Source organism: Mauremys mutica, chromosome 3 (genome assembly GCF_020497125.1).
Source record: "Mauremys mutica isolate MM-2020 ecotype Southern chromosome 3, ASM2049712v1, whole genome shotgun sequence".
NCBI classification, from domain to species: domain Eukaryota; kingdom Metazoa; phylum Chordata; order Testudines; family Geoemydidae; genus Mauremys; species Mauremys mutica.
The window spans coordinates 81,117,585-81,139,564 of record NC_059074.1 but is presented as its reverse complement, the minus strand read 5'-3'; positions in this window follow the sequence as shown (position 1 = coordinate 81,139,564).

The window sequence follows — 21,980 nt, the reverse complement described above, 5'->3', positions numbered from 1 at the left end:
TGAGTCCTATGAAAATTGTTGTTCAGGTGGCGTAAGCTTGTTCAACAATTGAAAGGTTTAAAGTTGAGCTATGAAAGAGCTGAGAGTGTCTCAAGGGTATATATAAAGAAAAGTAGAATTAGGAGGAATAAAAACAAAAGAGGAAATCCTTTCTGACAAACAGCCTTAGGTGAAGGAATAGGTGTTGTTTCCCTGAGTGCTTGGAGGGCCTTTTCCTCATCTTGCATTCCCAGTTTGAAAAGCCTGTGTTTTTGTTTGGTAGCATTATCATTCTTTAGGGGTAAAATAAACGGTAGCTTCCATTGAAATGCTGATCTCAAGGGAATTTTGAAATGTCCCTCTTTGGAACCATTGAGGTGAATGAAGTGAATCACAGACAGGTTCAGGCTTTTTTTGATTGGGGTATTAAGCTAAACATTACCATTATTTCTGTCACTGTGCTATGTGTTGTGGAGATGGATGTGCAGGAAGCTGAGGGGTAGAGAAGAGAATAAAGAATAATATACTTCATGCCATTTTCTTTATTCCCTTCCCTAATTTTGACATATGAAAAATTTAGCGAATAATGGGGATTTCTTAAACAGACTTTAATCTTTAAGTAAAAGAGAAAAAAACCTCTTTGAAATGCGCTTTGTGTTAGGGTTATCTGATCAGTCACCAATGAGTGTGAAAGGTTTAAACACAGAGACAAACTCAAAGAAGTTCAGTTTCCAGTGTGAAGGGAAATGATATGTCAATTTACAGTCTGAAGGTTCATTTGAAAATTAAATATGTAACACAGGCTGCAAGGCTGTAGCTGGCAGTTTTTAAGAATATGCAATTTTCTATTCCAGTACAACTGAGATCTGTTAAATGCATTGCCTCGATGTAGAACAAATCACTCATTTCAATAGGGTTATTCCTTACAGATACCTTGGGTTAACTCAGCTGAAACATTGACTTAAATTGTTGCAGAGCAGATTTATTTATTTAACATGCTGTTTCACAGAAGGTTTTGTGCTAATTATTGGATTTGGCATGCAGTATTACACTATTTGAGCAGATTTTTTATTTTCCTTTCAAATATACTCATTAAGGGTCTGATGCAGAACAATCAACTTATTCATTTGGCAGGTTTAAGTATCATGTTTAGTTGATTGCTGATGGCCAGAGATTCTGCAACAGTAAAACAGCTAAATCTGAACTACCATTTTAATGTAAATGATAAATTAAATAAGAGAAAGTGAATGTTAACATGGCCACCTTTCACCCCAAACACTGGAGCTCTGAACTGGAGCCCTTTAGTTAAATTGGTGCAACTTCTGTTTGTAGACAAGCCCTAGATGAAGCCATTAAGCAGATTAGGTGTGCTATTTGTCCATTATTGAGTCTTTGAAATGCATTGGGTTTTGCACTGAATCTGTTTCTTCAAAATCATCCCATTCCCCATCAAGTATCTGTGTAACTTTTTTCAGGGTACTAAATAAACTCTACTGTATCACATAAGTAAGGAACAGCTCCATGATATTTAGCATTACAAAATAAAATGTTATCCAAACTTAGGAGGGAGGCTTCTGGAAATGTCTTTCTCTGAATTTGAAATTTCCATTATGGGGCTCTGGAAAGACTGTATGTATTAGCCATTATTTATTAGGCATATGGTTCTCAGGACGTCACTTTTTTTATCCCACATTTTTATTTTGCTCTTCAGTGTTTAATTCCTCCTAAATTTCATAATTTAAATGACTTTGTTTTCTAATACGTCAGTGAAAACAAAGTCTGTTTCTGATACCCAACATACAGCACTTTAACTATTTACATTTACTGCATTTCCCCAGGGCTGCCAGGGTCTAAGGGCCTGATCCAAAGCCTATTGAAGTTGGTGGGACTTTCCATTGACTTCAGTGAGCTTTAGGTCAGACCCTTAGGGCTTTATAGAAACAGAGAATGTTCTCAGTTTGAATCAAATCACAGCTCAGCCAAATAATGCAAAATGTCTGTCAGTTTTCACTAATTGCAGCACATGGAGAATTCCATTTGTGCCCATAAAGGTCAGATTGAATTGAATCTAAGCAATTTTTTCCCCCTCATATTTTAACATCTTCAGTTTCACTCTGTTAGCTCACTTTTGAGAAATAAGTTGAATGCCTTCCTGTGAAAGGAATAGCCTAGTACCACTGTTGTCATAGCTATGAGTGTGTTCCATTGTACAGAAATGAAAACAAAATCAACAATAAATACCAGATATTCTTTTCACATCAAACAACTTATTTGCCTTTGTTTGAACTCTCTGTGCTCCTCCCCTCAGTTTACTTTCTGTTATGGAGGGCAGAACAATTCTGTATCAGTGGCATAGTGACACCAACTGGTAATAAGAAAGATTGTAACTAGATAATCCATTGCCAATGCTCCTCATTCACCTTGGAGCAGGAACACAAGAGGTTCTTGTTAATGCTTTCAGCAGCAGCACTTTCTGAATGCAGGAGAAGGAATATTGCCTTGCACAATAAAATGCTGCCCTTCTGAAATCATATCTAAAGGCACCAACTCTGTGCTCAGTTATAATGATTTAAATTGAATTGTACTAGAATAAATAAGATAAATATTTGGCCTTTGTTTTTTAAATGTCACTCTGTGTATCTATGTGTATATATATATTCAGACAGAGAAAATTACTGTGTTAGCTTTAAGGAATAACACCCATAAAAGTAACACTTGAAAATGAGTATAAATTTACCCCTTGAAAATTCAATGAACAAAACTAATTTATACCCTTCAGGCCAGATCCTCAGCTCAGGCAAAGCAGCATAGCTGGATCATCATCTACCCTATTCTGCCCTAACAAAATTACTTAAGCAATGTGTTATGTGTTATGTGTATATGTGTATATATATATTCAGACAGAGAAAATTACTGTGTTAGCTTTAAGGAATAACACCCAGATCCTCAGCTCAGGCAAAGCAGCATAGCTGGATCATCATCTACCCTATTCTGCCCTAACAAAATTACTTAAGCAATGTGTTATGTGTTATGTGTATATGTGTATATATATATTCAGACAGAGAAAATTACTGTGTTAGCTTTAAGGAATAACACCCATAAAAGTAACACTTGAAAATGAGTATAAATTTACCCCTTGAAAATTCAATGAACAAAACTAATTTATACCCTTCAGGCCAGATCCTCAGCTCAGGCAAAGCAGCATAGCTGGATCATCATCTACCCTATTCTGCCCTAACAAAATTACTTAAGCAATCCACAAGACACATCCTGCCATTCTCTTGTGTTTACTACAGAGGGAGTGGAGTGGAAATATAATGTATATGAGACGACTGTGCAGTATTTAGGGTGTCCTTTTAACAGACCATGTTTCAACAAGTGTTTTGATGCACAGCCACATTCCAGAATTTCCCTTATGAAAGGGAAACATGCGGCAGCACATCCTTCTGAACATTAACCTTAAAGCTGCAGCAAGCAGTTTGTCAGGCACTTAGGCAAGAGAGGGGTGAAATTGTTTTGCCTAATTTCAAACCCACTTGACGGTCATGGGTTTTAAAGTTCAACTCAAACTTGAATGGTTATTCAGTTTGCATTCTTCTTTGGTGAGGCTGCGAGGGTGGCAGAGAAGAGAAGAGAGGCGCTAGAATATATAAGATTAAAAAATGGGTCAGAGAGTGGGAAGAGAGACAAACGAATTCAGCAAAACTATGAAAAAGGAGCAACAAGGAGGATAGAAAAAAATATAAAGAGTAAAAAATTATGCAGTACAGTATATTTATACCCTCTATAGCACACCTCATTGCTGATTGCTCTTCAAAGCCTATCATTGTTACAAAATGTGTTTACTGTGGTCATGTCTACAGGACAACAGAGAATGGTAACTTGTGCTAGAATAATGTAGAAACATAGAAGAATAGACAGCCCCTGTTCTGAAGAGCTTACAATCTAGGGCCTTGTCTACACTGGCAAGTGTCTGTGCAGAAAAGCAGCTTTCTGCACTGTAACTCCAGAGGTGTACACACTGCCAAACTACTTAGTGTGCAGAAACTGCGCAGTTGCAGCGCTGTAAAAAAAACCATCCCGACTAGAGGTGTACAGCTTTCTGCTCTGGGGCTACACCACTCGTTGATTACAGCGCTGCGACTGGCCTCCAGGAGGTGTCCCACAATGCCTGTTCTCGCCTCTCTGGTCATCAGTTTGAACTCTACTACCCTGCCCTCAAGTGCCCAACTGTGAGCCCCCCCTTAAATTCCTTGGGAATTTTGAAAGTCGCCTTCCTGTTTGCTCGGTGATGCGTGCAGTGGTCTCAGCGCATCTTTCCAGGTGACCATGCCTGCTCCGTGCACCAGGCGATCCCCCGCTTGAAGCAATGCAGAGCTGCTGGACCTCATCAGCGTTTGGGGAGAGGAGGCTGTTTCTTTCGCATGCTACAGAAACTGAAGGAGTCTGAAGCAGATAAGAAGCAAGAGGAGTCAAAGGCTGTTTTGAACAAAGGCTTTGTCATTATGTTGTAGAAAAAGCAGATTCTCAGATTGTTCTCTTGGACCAAATACCTGAAGAGGTTCTGTATTCTGCAACATTTGAAAGCACTTTTCAACATTTGGTTCTAAGTATGTGACTTGTTTAGTAATCCAGTCAAATGCTATAACAATCTTATCATTCCTAAGGCCTCGTCTACATTAATTCTGTAAGTCGATCTAAGTTACAGTTAGTTATGTAAGTTACGTAACTTAAGTCGATGTAACTTACATAGACTTAAAGCAGTGCTTGCTCCCCTGTCAGCATAGTTTCCGTCTCTGATTGAGGTGGAGTACTGAAGTGGACGGGAGAGTGCTCTCCCATAGACTTAGCTCATCTTCACCAGACCTGCTAAATCAATGGCAGCAGTGCTGATTTAGCATGGAAGTGAAGACAAGCCTTAACATCACTACCTCTGAACCTTAGATTTAAGAGGTTTGCAGCAAAAATCTTCCCGTCTCTGAATAAACTCCTTCACTTTTACTCCTTCCTGACTTGTGAGTGGAGATGCACTTAGATTCTCAAAAACAGTTGACTTGCCCATAAGCTGAGGAATGTCTGACAAAAGTACTTTGTCTGGTTTAGATGCGGTGACTGCAGAAGCAATGGCTGTAGAACCTTCAGAGAGTTCTGCAGGTGAACCCAGAAGATCTCCTGATCAACTACAATGTATCATACACGTCTAACTACTTCAATATCTTTAAATATCACTGTTTCCTGAAAATCTACTTGGTTTTTCAATAAACTTTCAAATGACATCACCACACTTCCCCATCTTGTTTTGCTAGAAAGTTTCAGGGTTACCATTTTATTCTTGCCATGCTTTTCTTCCGACTTCTTCTTAAATACTGCATCTTCAATATGAATAGTTTTTCACATATTTTAGAACTTTTCAGGGCTAAAATTCAGAGAGAACTGTCCAGAGCGGAGCTCCAATGAACCCCCTGGAGTTCTCATAGCATGTTGGAGCTAAGGAGGGTCTGAGGGGGCACTGGGAAATATTCTATAACAGTGGAGCTCAACCTATTTAACAAAGTGTTACCTGGGCTGCAGGTTGAGAACCACAATGCCCCCCCCCCACATAACTCCCCCCACAAACCCCTATGCACAGTGCCCTCCGCCCAGAGACCTCTCCACAGAGTGGGGTGGGGCGTGGGGTGAGGAGCGGGGCGTGGGGCAGGTGGCAGGGACCCCAATCCCAGTCCCTGCTGCGTGGGGACTCCCATCCCCACTGTGCAGGGTTAGGGGGCAGCCAGACCCTGCCCCAATCCTGGACCCCACAACCCCGGACTCCAACCCGGCTGCAGAGAGTCCAGAGTCCGCAGCCCAACCCTGCTGCGTGGGACTGGGCAGCAGCTGCCAGCCCAGGCCCCAATTCTGCTGTGTGGGGCTGGGCAGCAGCCCAGAGTCCAGAGCCTGACCCTGCCGTGCGGGCCCATGTGGCAGTCCAGAGTCCACAGCCCAACCCTGTTTTGCGGGGCTGGGCGGCAGCCTGGAACCCACAGCCCGCAGCCTAGAGTATGAGGCCAAGTGGCAGCCAGTAGCCTGCACCCCGAGCCCACTGTGCAGGCCAGGTGGCAGCCAGCAGCCCGCAGGGCAGCAGGACCCAGACCTGTGGCCTTTAGCACACAGCTGTTCTGGGCTACATCTGTGTGCTAATTGGGCCGCATGTGGCCCACGGGCCATGGGTTGAGAACGGATGTTCTGTAAGAATTTAAGCCCTGCTTCTTTTGCTCTTTTATAGATCTTTTCCAGTGTGCCCCATTTCATGAAATCATTAAGAAGCAACTTTCGGCCATGGGGAGCATATCCTACTGTTGTAATATGTGGATATTTGTCCACTATGATACCCATGCTGCTTTCATATTACTGGCATTATGAGTCAGTATAGCAAACACTTTCCCATTTCCAATCTTCTCTAGTACTTCACATATTTCACTACTAATATACTCTGCAGTATGTCTGTTCTCTTCTGTTTCAATGCTCTTGTATTAAACTGGTAAAGGTATTGTTATCACAAAGTTTACGATTTCTTCCCTCTATACATGTGTTCAACCATCTGTAAGTACAGCCAGACAAAGTGATTCATTGATATTTTTCTTGCACAGTTTGCATTGTGCATTCATACTGCAGAAGAGGCTTGCTTGAAGAACGTCTGCTGGGTAACTGGTATGATGTTCTTAATAGTTTAAATGCTGTATTCCAAGAACTATTTTCAGTGACTGGTAATGGAGTGCTAGAGGTGAATATTGTTCTTGAGAGAGCTTGGTCAATTTTTTATTGATGTTCAGGTGTCATCCTGTCTATAAATGAAGTAAATGCTGGTGGTATTTTGGATATAGTTGGTTGAGATGCCCATTTTCCTGATGATTGAAGAGCTGAACTTGAGAGTACACTTCCAGATGGTGATGTCACAGAAACAGAAGGACCTCTGGATCGAAAATGTTTATTGCATGTGCAACCACTGTCAGAGCCATTTACCTCACACTCTTCTTCTTGACCTTCATTTCCACTCAGAAAGGATTTATTAATGTCTGCAGGACATTTCATACATATGGTGTGTTTGGTCATCCTGGTAGCATTTGGAAATGCAGATTTCATTTGGTACTATTTAGAAAATAGAGGTCCTTTGGGGTCTGAATGACTTTCAGTGTGGAAATGCTTCCATATGTCATAAGATGGTTACACCATTTTTGCTGAGGCAGAAGAAAAATGTAATAAGAGCTCCTCCATGCTGGGTGCGGTTGGTTTCTCCTGTGGATTTCAGGGTAAGGATTCAGAGACAAGATCCATTCCAGCCTGCTGAGGTGAGATGACATCTAAGGGATGAGTAGGCTGCTCACCAGGGCTAGGCAGGAGGACAGAAGCTTCAGGATAGCAGCTGCTTCTCCCCGCCTACTCACATTGTCTCCACACCAAACTCCACTTCCAGGACAGAAGTCACCCAAAACAGGCAGCCAGCAATCCATAAGAAAGGGCCCCTGTACTCACACACCTGTTCTCTATCTCTCTCTACTGGTGGGGACTGTACTAATATGCCCCAGAAGGTTACATAGATATATAAAGTATATAGACCTACAATATATAGGAATTTTACTTGCCTATTATTGTGCATTTTGAAACAAAGGAACATCATTTGAAATACTTATTAGTTATTAGAAAGCATTTTGAAGGACTGAAGAGTAGCATAATTTTATCGTTTTAAATATTACTCTAAAAATTCTTTCACTGTATATTCCGAGAGGAAATATTTCACATAAATATTTCTTTTTGATTTTCCCTCTGAATTTCCACTTTTTCCATACCAGGCCTCAGAGTTAAAAAAACAACAGTTTTTTTCCCTGAACGTTTCAGGGATTTTTTCGGCCCCTCACATCTCTAGGCAGAACCCCTGTATTCTGTTGCTGCATGTAGCAGGTATTCCCCAACAAACCACTAATTACAATGGGATGCATTGCAATGCAATGACAGCACAGTGGGTGCAGTAGCAGAAGAGCTCCTAATGGGATAATATTCTACTTTTATTACTTCCACCTAACTTTTATATACTGTTTTTGTCTTCAAATATAATTCCTAATATTCATTTTAATTGGCATCTGTCTTGGCTCATAAGCAGTATACCTTTTATCTTATTTTAAAACAGAAATCATACTCATTGGGCCAGGTTTTTTCAGTCTCTAACCAATCCAACTAAAATGTTTGGAGAGAAAAGGAATAACCGTATGATTTCTTGCTGATGACATGTTTTTGCTCTCCATAGCTTTCTAACCAAAAAATGCCACCATACCTCAAATGGTAAAACCTGAGAAGAAAATCCGTGTGCAATGCCTTCAGAAATTCCTTCACAGTGGATGTTTCAAATCACCTCATTCTTGTTGTTTTGAAATAAAAGTTGTTGAAATGCATTTACATACCAGAAACTTTCATGAAGACAGAAAAGTCTGTGGTACTCTTACTTTTCTTATTGTTATATTTTAATATCTGATGTGTTCACAATTCACCACTTGGACTTCTGTTTTCTTCCATTTCCCAAGGTATCTGACGATTTCAGCAAATGAAAAGTGTTTAAAAATATTCCATTGCCTATAACCCGAAACTAGACAGCCCTGATCCACCTGCAATCTCTCCTTCTGTTTCTCTGGCATTTGTAAATAAATTATTTTTAAAATCACTAATGTTATATAGATCACTAATTTAAGTGACTCTTGACAAGATAAGAGCTTCTGAATTCAAGAAGTGTGTTTTTTTGAGGCCTGCCCAGTCTCTTTATTGTAGAGGTCCCAACATGAGGTCTCCCTGTGCTAGACTTAGTACATACACATAGTATGAGACTGTTTTATGTATTTAGATTGCAAGATATTGGGGGAGGGACAAAGGATGGAAGAAAAGAAGTAGTATTAACCTCCATTTTATAGTTGGGTAACTGAGGCACAGAGATTAAGTGAATTCTCCAGGGATACAAAGGAAATCTGTGGCAGAACCAGAAATGTAAGCCTGGTCTCCTGAGTCCCATTCCAATGCATTTATCACAAAACCATCCTTCTCTATTCTTCTCCTATTCAACATAACTTCTATGACTACAACATCATTGGCAGTGGCTTCAGGAGCACTGTAGTGAGGCAAAGTGGCCTCACTCCAATGCTGATGGGGAGGAACCACTTTCCACCCCCCTAGTGGGAGAGTCAGGCCAGCCCCACTCCCCATGCTGGAGGCAGAGAGGCAGGACAGGAAAGATAAGAGGTGGGGCCTCCATCTCAGTTGAATGAGAGCTGGGGAAGGAGGCAGATGCCCCTGCCTTGCTGCTGAACCCTGGACCAGGGACTGAGTTACAACGCCCAGACTGGTGGGAGAGACTGATGGTGGGGACGAACTGCTGGGATTGCTGTCAGCCGAATACCCAGAGGAGCTGCTGGGACTGCCATCTGGTGAGTATCCTGACCAGACTGGGATAGGAAGTAGCCCAGGGAAACCAGACATTAGTCTGGTTGAGTAACTGGGAGTTGAGTCAGCGTGTTGCAGTGGGATCTTTGCTGACCCAGTGGCAGGATCACTCACCACTGCTAGTGCCCTGGGCTGGGACCTGGTGGAGTAGGGTGGGCCTGGGTCCCCCTCCCCCCTGCTGCCAAACCCACCCTTGAGGGGTAGCCTATCCACCTGAGGCTGGAAGGCCTGTGTGTGCTTGCTGTCTGCCCTGCTCATTGCTCTGCCCTGCCCAGAGGGCTAGAGCCTGACTGTGTTTGCCATCTACCCAAGTGAGGGAGCTTGGGTGACAGACTGCTGGTTACTCAGCCTAGCCCCAAGGGGCCAGGGCCCTTGACCATTAACAGATGCCATACCTTTCTAATGCCCTGCCAATTGACTATCAATAGCTAGGTGTCATAGTGAGACAGAGTGGCCTCCCTCCGAGGCTGACTGGGAAGAACCACTCAAAGCCATTACATACACCCACAGCTGTGTCACCATCAAATGTCCTGAGATGAAGACCAAGGACAGGGTAGGCCACTTCTTCAGTGTGGGAAAAAAACCAATAACAGAAAATATGGAAATGGCAGAAGTGCTAAATATTTTTTTCTTTCAGTAGTGATCAGATATCTAACATAGTGAATGCCAGTGACAATGAGAGGATCTGAGGCTAAAATAGGAAAAGAACAAGTTAAAAATTACTTAGAAAAGTTAGATATCTTCAAGTTGCCAAGGCCTGACGAAATATATCCTAGAATACTCAAGAAGCTGACTGAGGAGATATTTGAGCCATTCGTGAATATCTTCAAAAAGTCATGAAAGATGGGAGAGATTTTAGAGGACAGGAAAAGAGCAAATATAGTGCTAATCGATAATAAAGGAGAATAAGGACCACCTGTGGAATTACGGACTAGTCAACTTAACTTCAGTACCCAGAAAGATAATGGTAGATCACAAGCTAAATATGATTCAACGGTGTAACACTGTTGCAAAAAAACCCAAACCTCATTCTGGAATGTATTAGCAGTAGTGTGGTAAGCAAGACATGAGAAGTAATTCCTCTGCTCTACTCCACATTGATTAGGCTTCAACTGGAGTATTGTGCCCTGTTCTGGGCACCACCTTTTAGGAAAGATTTGGATAAATTGGAGAAAGTTCAGAGAAGAACAACAAAAATGATTAAAGGTATCAAAAACATGCCTTATGAGAGAAGATTGAAAACACTCGGTTTGTTTAGCCTGGAGAAGAGAAGAATGAAGGGGAACATAACAGTTTTCAAGTACATAAAAGGTTGTTACAAAGAGGAGGGAGAAAAAATTTTCTCCTTAACCTCTGAGGATAGGACAAGAAACAATGGGCTTAAATTGAAGCAAGGGAGGTTTAGGTTGGACATTAGGACAAACTACTTAACTGTCAGGGTGGTTAAGCACTGGAATAAATTGCTTAGGGAGGTTGTGGAATCTCCATTGTTAAAGATTTTTAAAAGCGGGTTAGACAAACACCTCTCAGGGATGTTCTAAATAATACTTAGTCCTGTCTTGAGTGCAGTGTCTTGAGTGGATTAGATGTCCTCTCGAGGTCCCTTCCAGTCCTACAATTCTATGATGCTATGAGTTTTGGAGGCCGATACAAAAAATTAGGTTCATTTAGGCAATCATGCATTCTCAACATAAAAAACATAGCTACTTTTCTGACCAAATGCATTTCAATGTATAGATATAGGATCAAATACAACCAGTGTTCAGATGCCCAAGCTAGAAGAGCCCACTTATTTTCTATCGCATCATCATGAAAAGTGCTGAGGCTCATTAGTGGACCATCAGGATTTGTGTATGGCATCATTCCAACACTGGAAGCAACACTAGACAATTTAGGAATACCCAGACTGAGAAGGATCCAGAATGACCACCTATGTCTTTCTCTTTCATTGTGTTAACAATTGAACCGCCCAGTGCTTGTTTCCTCCAAATAACTGCCCAGTAATTGTTTCCTCTTGTCTAGCTCATTTTTAGAACGATATTAATTTCTCCTCCTATTGTTGACCCTGTTAGTTTAGTCTGTAATGTATATTTATTGCACACACATGGCACCACCTAACTTTCTGCCCTTCGTTAGCTTTAAGTGAAACTTCAGGGTAACAAATGTAAGTAATTTAAAAAGAACTGGTTTTGCCCATGTTACTATTTATAATGCCCACTTATACTATTATAAAAATTCAAATGCACTGTTCATCACTTATGCCATTTGCTTGTTTTATGCATTTCACTTAGACAATGAGACTAGACTGACCAATTTCATTTTGTGATTCTGCTCCAGGGCCGCCCAGAGGGGGGGGCAAGAGGGGCAATTTGCCCCAGGCCCCGCGTCCCGCAGGGGCCCCCAGGAGTGTGTTCCGGGGCCCCCGGAGTGTTTCCCCTCTTCCCGCGGCTGCGGTTGAGCTCCCGCAGGCATGCCTGCGGCAGGTCGACCGGAGCCCGGGACAAGTGGACCTGCCGCAGGCATGACTGCGGCAGGTCAACCGGAGCCGCGGGAACACGGCACCCGCCGCAGTCATGCAGGTCCGCTAGTCCCGGGCTCCGGTCGACCTGCCGCAGGCATGCCTGCGGGAGCTCAACCGGAGCCAAATGCCGCCCCCCAGGGAAAGGGCCGCCCCACGCGCCTGCTTGGCGCGCTGGGGTCTAGAGCCGCCCCTGAGCGGGGGGCCCCCCGCCGCCGAAGACCCCGGGCCCCCGGAATTCTCTGGGCGGCCCTGTTCTGCTCAAGGATACAAATGTTGCCATACTTTGGTTACAAACACTGTAGTGTATTTACTTTTATTATTTTTAATCCAAGCAAAATCTCTTTTCAATTAACTCTTTTTTTAAAAAGATCCTGAAATATTCTATAAATATTAGGATTTTATAATACTTAAATGCTAGGCCTAATACCCGATAGTGTCCCCTTAAATGTTCTCTTGCCTCCGTCTTTGGGAAGATCTCAGCACCTCCATCTTCTTTGTTCCATTTCAAATTCAGTTTGCTTCAAGGAGATTTGATCCAGTTCTGCTCATTCTGAAAGCATTTAAGACTGGCTTCTCAGAAATCCTGAGATTAGTGCTTTCCCAATTCTAGCTGCTCTCCTTTGATACAAAGGAAAGCAGCTAGAATGGTGAAAGTTCTAATATCAAGATTTTCTCTATTTCTCTCTCTTCTCTATTTCTGTCATATCTTTTAATGTTTTAATGTACTGGCTTAGTGTTTCTCTCTAGTAGCTGGTCTGCACTGACGATAAGAGCCTGCTGCTTTCGTCAAGTTAAGGGAGTTACTCCATTAGCTGAAATTATAGGGATTGTGCTTTTGAGGACTGATCCAACACCCACTGACATTGATGGAAAATTTCCCATTAATATCAGTGGGCTTTGGATCAGCTCCTGGATGATGAAGGTCTCAGATTATATCACCAGTAATAGCCCATGTGGTTATATGTATGCAGACCTGGGTCCTTTACAAAATGGCATCCTAAATGAGGCTTTAACTTGATCCTTCTCCCCCATACTCTACTCATTCGATAGTCAATGTAAGGAAGAAAGAAAGGGGAAAAAAAGCTAATGAAGAAATACTTAAGATAATTTCAAGTTTTCATTTCCTGAATTACAGTTGCTGGATGATATAACCAACTCTCACTGTTCTTTATTTTCCACTTTGTTGAAAAATCAGTCATTTTGCTGACAAAAAAAGTAATTTTACTGTCAAGAATAACTGTCATGATTCATAACCTTAATGACTCCTCTCACATACATCAGGGTGACAAGAACAAATACAGGAAACCCTGACCTCTGACTTTCTGTATGTACTTCTCCTTTTAGCTTTTGTTCTCCTATTTCATTACTAAACCCAGCAATTAAATTGAAACATTCGGGCATTTTAAACAATGTTTTCTCTATTCAAATTTTATTGCTTTCTAAATGTGTATATATATATAATTTATATATATATATATATATATATATAAATTTAGAAAGTATTTTAAAGCAATACAGTTAGAAATATATATACACACGCATGCACGCATGCACAAAAATTAGGATCAAATGGAGAATCTTCCTGTGAGCGATGGCAAGAGTGTGAAAAAGGAAATCTCCCCCTCCTCTGCACCATGCACCCAATGCTGCTAGCTCTGCTTGATCCAATAGGAAAGTGACATAGCCTGCCCAATAGTGTTCTTATCCCCAGAAAAGGCACAGCCAGTTAGGTTGGGGTCATGGCCAGAGCCTTGAATCTGCTGTGCTCACCTCAGCATCTGGCAACAGGAATGGAGAGAATATGCTATTACTTTCTAAAGGAAATGTAGTGAGTTCTGGGGCTCATGATGTTCTGGGGTATGTCTACGTTGCAAAACAAAATCTAAAGCTCGGAATCTCAGAGCTGTGGTCAGTTGACTTGGGCTGTAGGGCTAAAAATAGAAGTGAAAACCTTCCTGCTTGGGCTGGAGCCTGGGCTCCAAGACCCTTCCTCCTTTCCAGGATTCAGAGCCCAGGCTCCAGCCCAAGCCTGAACATCTACACTGTTATTTTTATCCCCGCAGCCAGAGCCCCGTGAGCCCGAGTCAGTTGACTCAGGCTCTGACAGTGACACTCAACTGCACATGTTTTTCTTTGCAGCATAGATACACCACCATTTTCCCACAGGCTCTGCACCAAACAGGCAAACTAGCTTCCTCCATTCAGATGCTTCAGCTACAAGCTGTATTTTCCAAGTAGAAACCAGGACACTTTAGGGTCACAAAGGCTTATTCAAAAGACACTTTTTTCAGTGTGTGCTGGTGTTTCTACTGCCAGCCTCTGACTCAACACTAACACAGGCATATTTCTCAGAACCAAGGATTTTATTCTCCATCAATTTAATGTTCTGAATTAGGTTATCATGAAACCTGTGCTGTTAATATTCAACATGGAGCAATAGAACAGCTCTGACAGTATCTACATACACTCATTCAGCTTTTCTCAGCACTTCAAACACTGTTCATCACATTGATGACTTATTCTACAGCAGGGGCTCTCAACTTTTTTCTGAGGCTCCCCCAAGCTGCTATAAAAACCCTACAGCCCACCTGTGCCACAACAACTGCTTTTCTTCATATAAAAGCCAGGGCTGGCATTAGCAAGCAGGGCAATTGCCTGAGGCCCCACACCGCAAGCCCCTACCTCAAGTTGCTCATGCTTCAGCTTCAGCTCCATGCAATGGAGCTATGGATTTCTGCCCGGGCCATAGCGAGTCTAATACTGGCCCTGCTAGGTGGATCCCTGAAACCTGCTTGCGACACCCCAAGGGGCCCCGGATCCCTGGTTAAGAACCACTGTTCTACAGGACTGTTTGTTCAAAGCAACTTCTGTTCAACTATGCTTTGAACAAACATTTTTCTGTTAGATTGATGAAATGAAAAACTGGATCTTTTAGGTGTTCTAAAAGAAGTTCCTGGGACATCATATTTAAAGCCAGGACATGTGATCTCTCTAACCATTAGGTAGGCCCCTATGCCCAGTGCAGTTATTGTTCTTAAAGGCATCACTTAGCCATGACTCGTAATAATGAAAATATCCCGTTGAGTTTTGCATAGAAAAAATTTAAAGTAGACACAAATTGCACATTTTGTACCTCATGTCCCTTGATATGTAATGTGTGTAGCATTTCTATGCTTTACTGTATCAGCAGAGGTTTTTAAAATGGTAAGCATTAGCTTACACATGATCATTTAAGGATTCTTTAAACTCCAGTAAGCTTCGGATAGCCTCCTAAAGAACAGAAGTGATACATTAACTAGACTTGAGTGACAGAGTTTGCTAACATTTCCATTCATACAAAACAAGAGGAAACCTAACCTTACGAAGACCCTGCCAATGCTTGTTGCCAGACATTTTAATCATGAAGGAAGGGACAGCTACTGGGTGTTAAATTGCATGAGCCTGTGTGCTGCTGTTTAGATTTGTCTGCACTCTTCAAGCGTGAGGGAAAATCCATTTATCAAAATATTTGCTGTATTTCAGTTTACCCTTAAAGCAAAAATATGGCATCTCCTCACTTACCTGGGAGCAAGTATTTGCACTGGAATATTGTTTACATTTCTGATGAGTTAAGTCCTGCTTGCACGTGGCTCAACACGTTACATTGCACTGTGTTATGATATTAAAGGTGGTGCTGTGTAACTTGAATGCTTTTTAGTGCATCAAATGACACAACGAAATGAAGCAGAAAGAATGCTGTGACATTTCTCAATAGGAAACATTTAACTCTGCTTCATCAGTGTTTAATTGACTTGCAAACCACTCAGGACTCCATGACTGTTAAGTGAACAGATCCTTAGCAAACAGTCACACTTCATTTTAAGTGTCTCTAAGTACACTTGTTTATAGTGTAAAAGTTCTGTAAATAACTCATTTTAAATAACACCTTTCTGCATGTTAGTGACTATGTGTAGCTTGGGCTCTGTCCTCACTGAAGTGTGCAGGGTTTCACGTTTGGAACTCTAATAATAATTGTTGGAGTTACACAATGAGATCCCTGCTTATGTGTACCTGCTTGCATGCTCTTTGTATCGATCAACAACTGTTACAAAAAGCCTGAAAGTCCATTAGCAGCAAACTGTGACAATTTTAAAAACAACTTTCAAATAATAGCTAATTTAATACCATATTCCTTGGACTCAGTAGAAGTCTGGGATATATGAGAAATCTAGGATCAGGCCCTTCACTGTCTTCTTTACTTGTAATATAATTTATTTTGAGATTCTGTTGAACAATTTATGCAAACACTGGGGGAATTTAATTATAATATCTGTGTAATTTTCTACACCACTTCATCCTATTTAAACGGTGACGTAATCTTCTCATCCTTATTATATCTTCCATGTTTGCTTGTTCTGTTATTTCAAGTTTGAAATATTCTTTGGGCCATCATAAACTACCCAGAATGTAACTCATTTCTAGGAAATGAGTTATTGATTAAATATTGACAGATTTCTTCCCTCTTTACAGACTGGTCACTACCAATATGCTGCTCCAGAGCAGGGAAGAGAGAGGAGTTAAGACTCAATCCTTCCTCGCCATGTCTCTGTGAGGGGAGTAGTGGCCTTAGTGGGGAGAGAGAGGGAAAGGGGCATTGTCTTCTGCTTTGGTTACAGTAAGAGAGAGGGATTTTAAATCCTCAACCTTACAGGACTGTCCTCTCTGTGGAAGACAATTCAGTTTTAGACCTTTCAGGCAAGACTGTTTTCTGTGAGCTGCACAGGCCTTTTCATCCCTCCATCTGTCCGTCATCTGGGCTAGAGCTTTGGTCCTGGCTAGGACAGCCGGGAGCACTGCCTGTTCTCATATCATCATCCCCTAACAGCTCCTAAGAGCTCTATGCATGGAAGTAACATTGCCGAGGATTTTGGCCCTAAAGGCACACTGTAATTGACTTTTATAAATTATCATGCTTTAAAGAAGTTAGATTTACAGGTTTGTCAAATTCCTTGGCACAAATGGTGTTTCCTAAACCTGGAGGTAAGGGGTAAACACAGTCCCATCTGAAATTGCATGCTGTAATTTCTATATAGGAACTTCAAGAATAATTTGCATTCCAAATGTAAAGAGCTGCTTCTGCTACTTAATTATTTTAAACACTCCTCTTAACTTTCTGTGCCACAGTGACAACAAAATGGCCTCAAACAAAAGTCCCAGTATGAGAGATGAATGAAGGGTCATGAATCCTCAAAAACAACAATGCGACAGGTCTATTTTGGTAACTATCTTGGCAGACTAATATGGAAGCTTTTGTTAAGTGAACAACTTCCAAGTTTCAAGGGAGTGGGTCATAAATAGATTCTTCAGGAAATTCACAAAGCTAGGGTCTGACATTGAGAAATGAAATTATTTGGTTAAAGGCACATGTTTGCATTTACCCCTCTAACTGAATTACTACAACTGTGAAAGTTTTTTTCGTAGGACTCTGAAGCTTTTCTTCTTAGCACCCTTATTTAGATTTTTTTAAATTAAACTCCCCTCCCTTTTTTAAAGGAGAATTTAAATGATCACGGAAGACAGTGATAAACTTTGAACAAGGTTAGGGGAACATAGTACAATAAAACACATAGAGGTCGGTGTGATGACAGCAGGAAAAGTGCAAGAAAAGAAAAGAGAGTGCTGCTGAAGGATATGTGCCAGAGAGGGAATGGAGAGCTGAAGGGGAGGGGGGAAGCAGGGGTCAGAGAGTGAAGAAGATGAAGGAGTCCTGGAAGTAACTGTTATTTCAAGAGATGGCACTGATAGGCACAGAGTAGACTATAGAGCATGGCCACTGACCTTTAACTAGATTCATGTTACAGCAGCTGTCAATCTCTAACAATGACAGAGTTGGTCCCATCTTCAATATTCCCCTGAAACACTCATACACTGTGTTGCACCTAATTCTCCCAACAGTTAAAAAAAGGCTCACTTTCCACTGTGTGTCGTATTTAATCCACTCATAAATACCTCAGCTATTCAAGCAGACTGTGCTTTTCTGCAGATTAGAGATGGTCAAAAAAAATTAATCCAAACAAAATTATGAGGGAAAAAAGGGGCATTGTGGAAAAAAATCAAAATGTTTCATCGAAGGATTTGATTTCTTAAAAATAAAAGACTAAAATTTTCAAAATAAAAAATTTGAAATGTTCCACATTTTTTCTTTTGTTTCAGTGAGAAAATATTTTTAAACCTTTTTAAAAGACATTCTTTTACTTTTTACATTTTCCCCCCTAGAAAAACATTAAAATAAATAAAAAGTCACAGAAAATGTGTGGGAGGAACCCTTTCTCTGACCATTTTATTTTCTTTTTTTCCACTGGAAAAAGATTCTCTCTCTCTCTCTGTCTCTCTCTCTCTTTTTCACTATCTTTTAAAAAAGAAGATTAGGGTACTTCCAAACTTAAATGCTTTGATTTTGGCTTAAAGTATTTGGTTTTCAATTTTTTATTGAAAAATTAAAATTTCCCACAGAAGGGGGAAAATATTTTCTGACTAGCTTTCTATGGAAAGCAAGCAAAATAGAAAGGAATAGGCATAAAATCATTGGTGAATATAAAAGTTTTCATATTATCACTAAAAGAAAACTAAGTTCAACCCATTCTTTATTATTAATAGGAAAAACTTACATTTATATAACTCATTCCTCTCAAGGGATCCCAAAATACATTAGAAAGACATCTGAAGTACAAACTATACACAGGGATCACTTAATGTTACTGTCATGCCACCGCTCTGTGATGAAACTCAGCAAATAGTTAACAGCAGGAAGTGAAAAATATCTAATTGTAGGGGGAATAAATTTATGTTGACGATATAATACTTCAGTTTTGTATCTGAGCATGTCACCACATTTAACAACTCTGTTGTGACAAGTGTTATGAAATCCTTAATGGCTCAAATGATCAACTGCATTTCATCTGCATGATGTAACCCCCCAGGAGCATGGTACTGCCATAAGAATAGTGTGGACATTCCTGCCTGCTAAATCATAAACATCACTTTCTACAGCATTTGTGTGTTTCATGGACATCTCCTGCCCAAGTACTATTCTGGCTTGACCCTATTCACAGTATGGGAGCTGAGGGGCATTGCAGCACATAGTGGCATGGAAACTTAATATAAAGGGTTCACTCAGACTTACCACTCATCCTGAATTTTGTGAGACAGTCCTGATTTAAGCAGCTCAGTCCTGGGGCCTTCAAACAGCACAAGATAAAAATTCCTAATTTAGGTTTTGCAGGAACAAGACCTCTGCAGAAATTTTGTTGTAAACTAGGTAAGCCGCTAAAGAAACTTGATTGAAATCCAAGTTTGCCCAACATTTTACTGAATTTTCTTCCTTTAAATCATGGGACAAATACAAGTTAAAACTGGTAGTTAGAACTTGTTCAACCTTTTATGCAATTATTTCCAGTGAATATACATACCTGCAGGTATCATGCCAAGAAAGTACAATGCAAATTCCTGTGTACTAAATAAAGGTGTGCATTCTATTTGTTGTTTTGAAGGCTTCAGTATTCTTTGATCAGCCTGCCATACCGGAACTGCTTTCTGAGGTATGTGGAGAGGAATGGCCTCTTAGTTACCCCCTGTTTTGTGAGAGTAAGACAAGTTAATTGGGCTTGACAATACAGATGACCCTTTCAAGTCATGTAAAATGAGACTGCTTTGCTTATCACAGATAGATAACCATTAATATTACTTGTACTGTCTATGGGAAGAGAAAGGGTCTTGTTTGTTTTAAATGTTTTCAAAGGCAGGCAACAAAGGGGTATTAAGGGGGTACCAGCATAGAGGAGACAGTGCAGCCATACAAATAGCTCAAAAGAAATTAACAGACAGGATCCTTGAATAAAAATTGATCTTTACTCCTAAATATCCGTCTATTTCTTTACCATTGGATTAAGCCTGCTCATTGAGAAGAACAAAAATTCAGAAACAGAATAACTTTATATTTTATTCAAGAGGAACTCCTGGGCAAAAATTCCGTTTGTTAAACCAAATCCTGAAATTTTTACCCACTTTTTACTCAATCCTTATTTATGCAAAACCCTTATTGACGATGATATGCACCACTCAGGATTTGGACCAATAGAAATTTTGCCTGAGTAAGTGACTGAATACAATGCGAGTAAGGACTTGAGGATTTAGCACCTTACCAGCATAAGCATTTATGTGGCACAATTACTATGGTATACAGGCACACTGTACAATATTTAGATTTAATAGCAAACGTCATAGCTCATTAAATAGGCATATATTTCGCAAATCTAAGCAACACTCAACTATCTAACATAAAATGGAGGGGGAACTAGTTAGTAGGGTAAGTGACAGGAGAATTTACAAGTGCAGTCAGTAGCCAGCCCAGACAAAGAGAGTAATTTTGCAACCACTGTAGCTGGTCAAATATTTTGTTTCCGTGGCACTAGTTATAGACCTGATTCAAAGCCTATTAAAGTCAGTTGAAATTGCCATTAAGAAAAGGAGACACGCCTCCCTACGAAAACTGAAAGCAAAATGTACATATTTCTTTGTTACATGTGGCTGTGATGCACCTTATGTGTATCAGTCTATTGAAGTCCATGAAAAGATTCCCATTGGCTTGAACGGGCTTTGGATCAGGCACTAGTTGTTGTTGTTCTTTCAGAAAGATCCTTTGCATTGGTGGTGGAAGCTTATTTCAGCTCAAAACTTAATGTTACAATCTAAAGATAGTGAAGCTGGAGACAATATGAGCTGCTGTATGAATTTGTAGTAAAATAATACGAAAAAGACTACTCTGGTGCTTATTTCCCATCAAATATATCATACAATGATCATTTTTGTATTATTTTAGGGACACCACTGTAAAATATACAAAGACAACTTCCCAAAACAGCAGCCAGACATAGAGCTCATTGTTGAAAGGGAACTCAGTGGAGACAAGATAGTTCAAGCATTACTGAAGATGCCAAACCCCCAGTGGGCTGGAGTTCTCAGTACCCATTTATTAAAAGTCGGGACACCATTTTGTTTTCTGAACTTTCTGATGAACATCCCCAAAACAGCAACAACAAAACAAAAAGAAAAATTTTGCCTCCTCTAATAAGTAAATTTTCTTTAAAGAAATAAATGCATAATTGTTTTGCTTCAACTGAATAATGAATTAAAATACCCAAAGAGACTTTGTACAAGATCAAACAAGAAGTTGGGTGCCTCTTGTCAGTAAAAAAGCCAGCATTTTCCAAATACCTTTCAAAAAACTTTTAAACTATTAAAAAATAAATTCTATGAAAACCACTAGAGTTGGTCAAAGAAGCAGAGTTTTCATTCTGCAGTAAATTCTGAGATTTTGACATTTGATTTCATTTTGAATTGGAAAGAAAAGTCTAAACTTTGAAACATTGAAGCATTTCATTTTGATAATGTCAAAATATTATAACATAATATTAAATTTAAAATAAAATATAATATTAAACAGAATATACACATGTAATGCAATAACATTGATATTTTAATATAATATAAAAGTCTAAACTAAATTAATTGAAACACTAAAGTTGAAACAAAATGATAAAGTCAAAATGATACATTAAGAATTTTTTCTGGAAAAAAATCTTAAAAATCTACACATTCCTTTGAAATGTTTTGATTTTGACAAAACTTCATTGGCAATGGAAAACTGTGTGTTCCGTCAAAAAATGTCAATGAGCTCTAGAATATACCCTTCAGCATCAACTTTTCTGTGTTCATCATTTCAGATGTTCCAGTTTACACTTCTTGATGGAATGGCTATTTACAGAAAGATGGCACAAAAGAGATAATGAACTCTATATTATATCTCAAGGCATATACTATAAAATATTTTAAGTTTTTTTCAGTGAACATATTTATTAAAGCTGCCAGTGAACAAATCAAATTAAGCACGTGTTAATGGGCAATGCATTTTTCCATCAGCAGATTTAAGTAGGATTTTATTTCAACAACTCTCTCACTCAGGGATCACAAAGTACTTTACAAA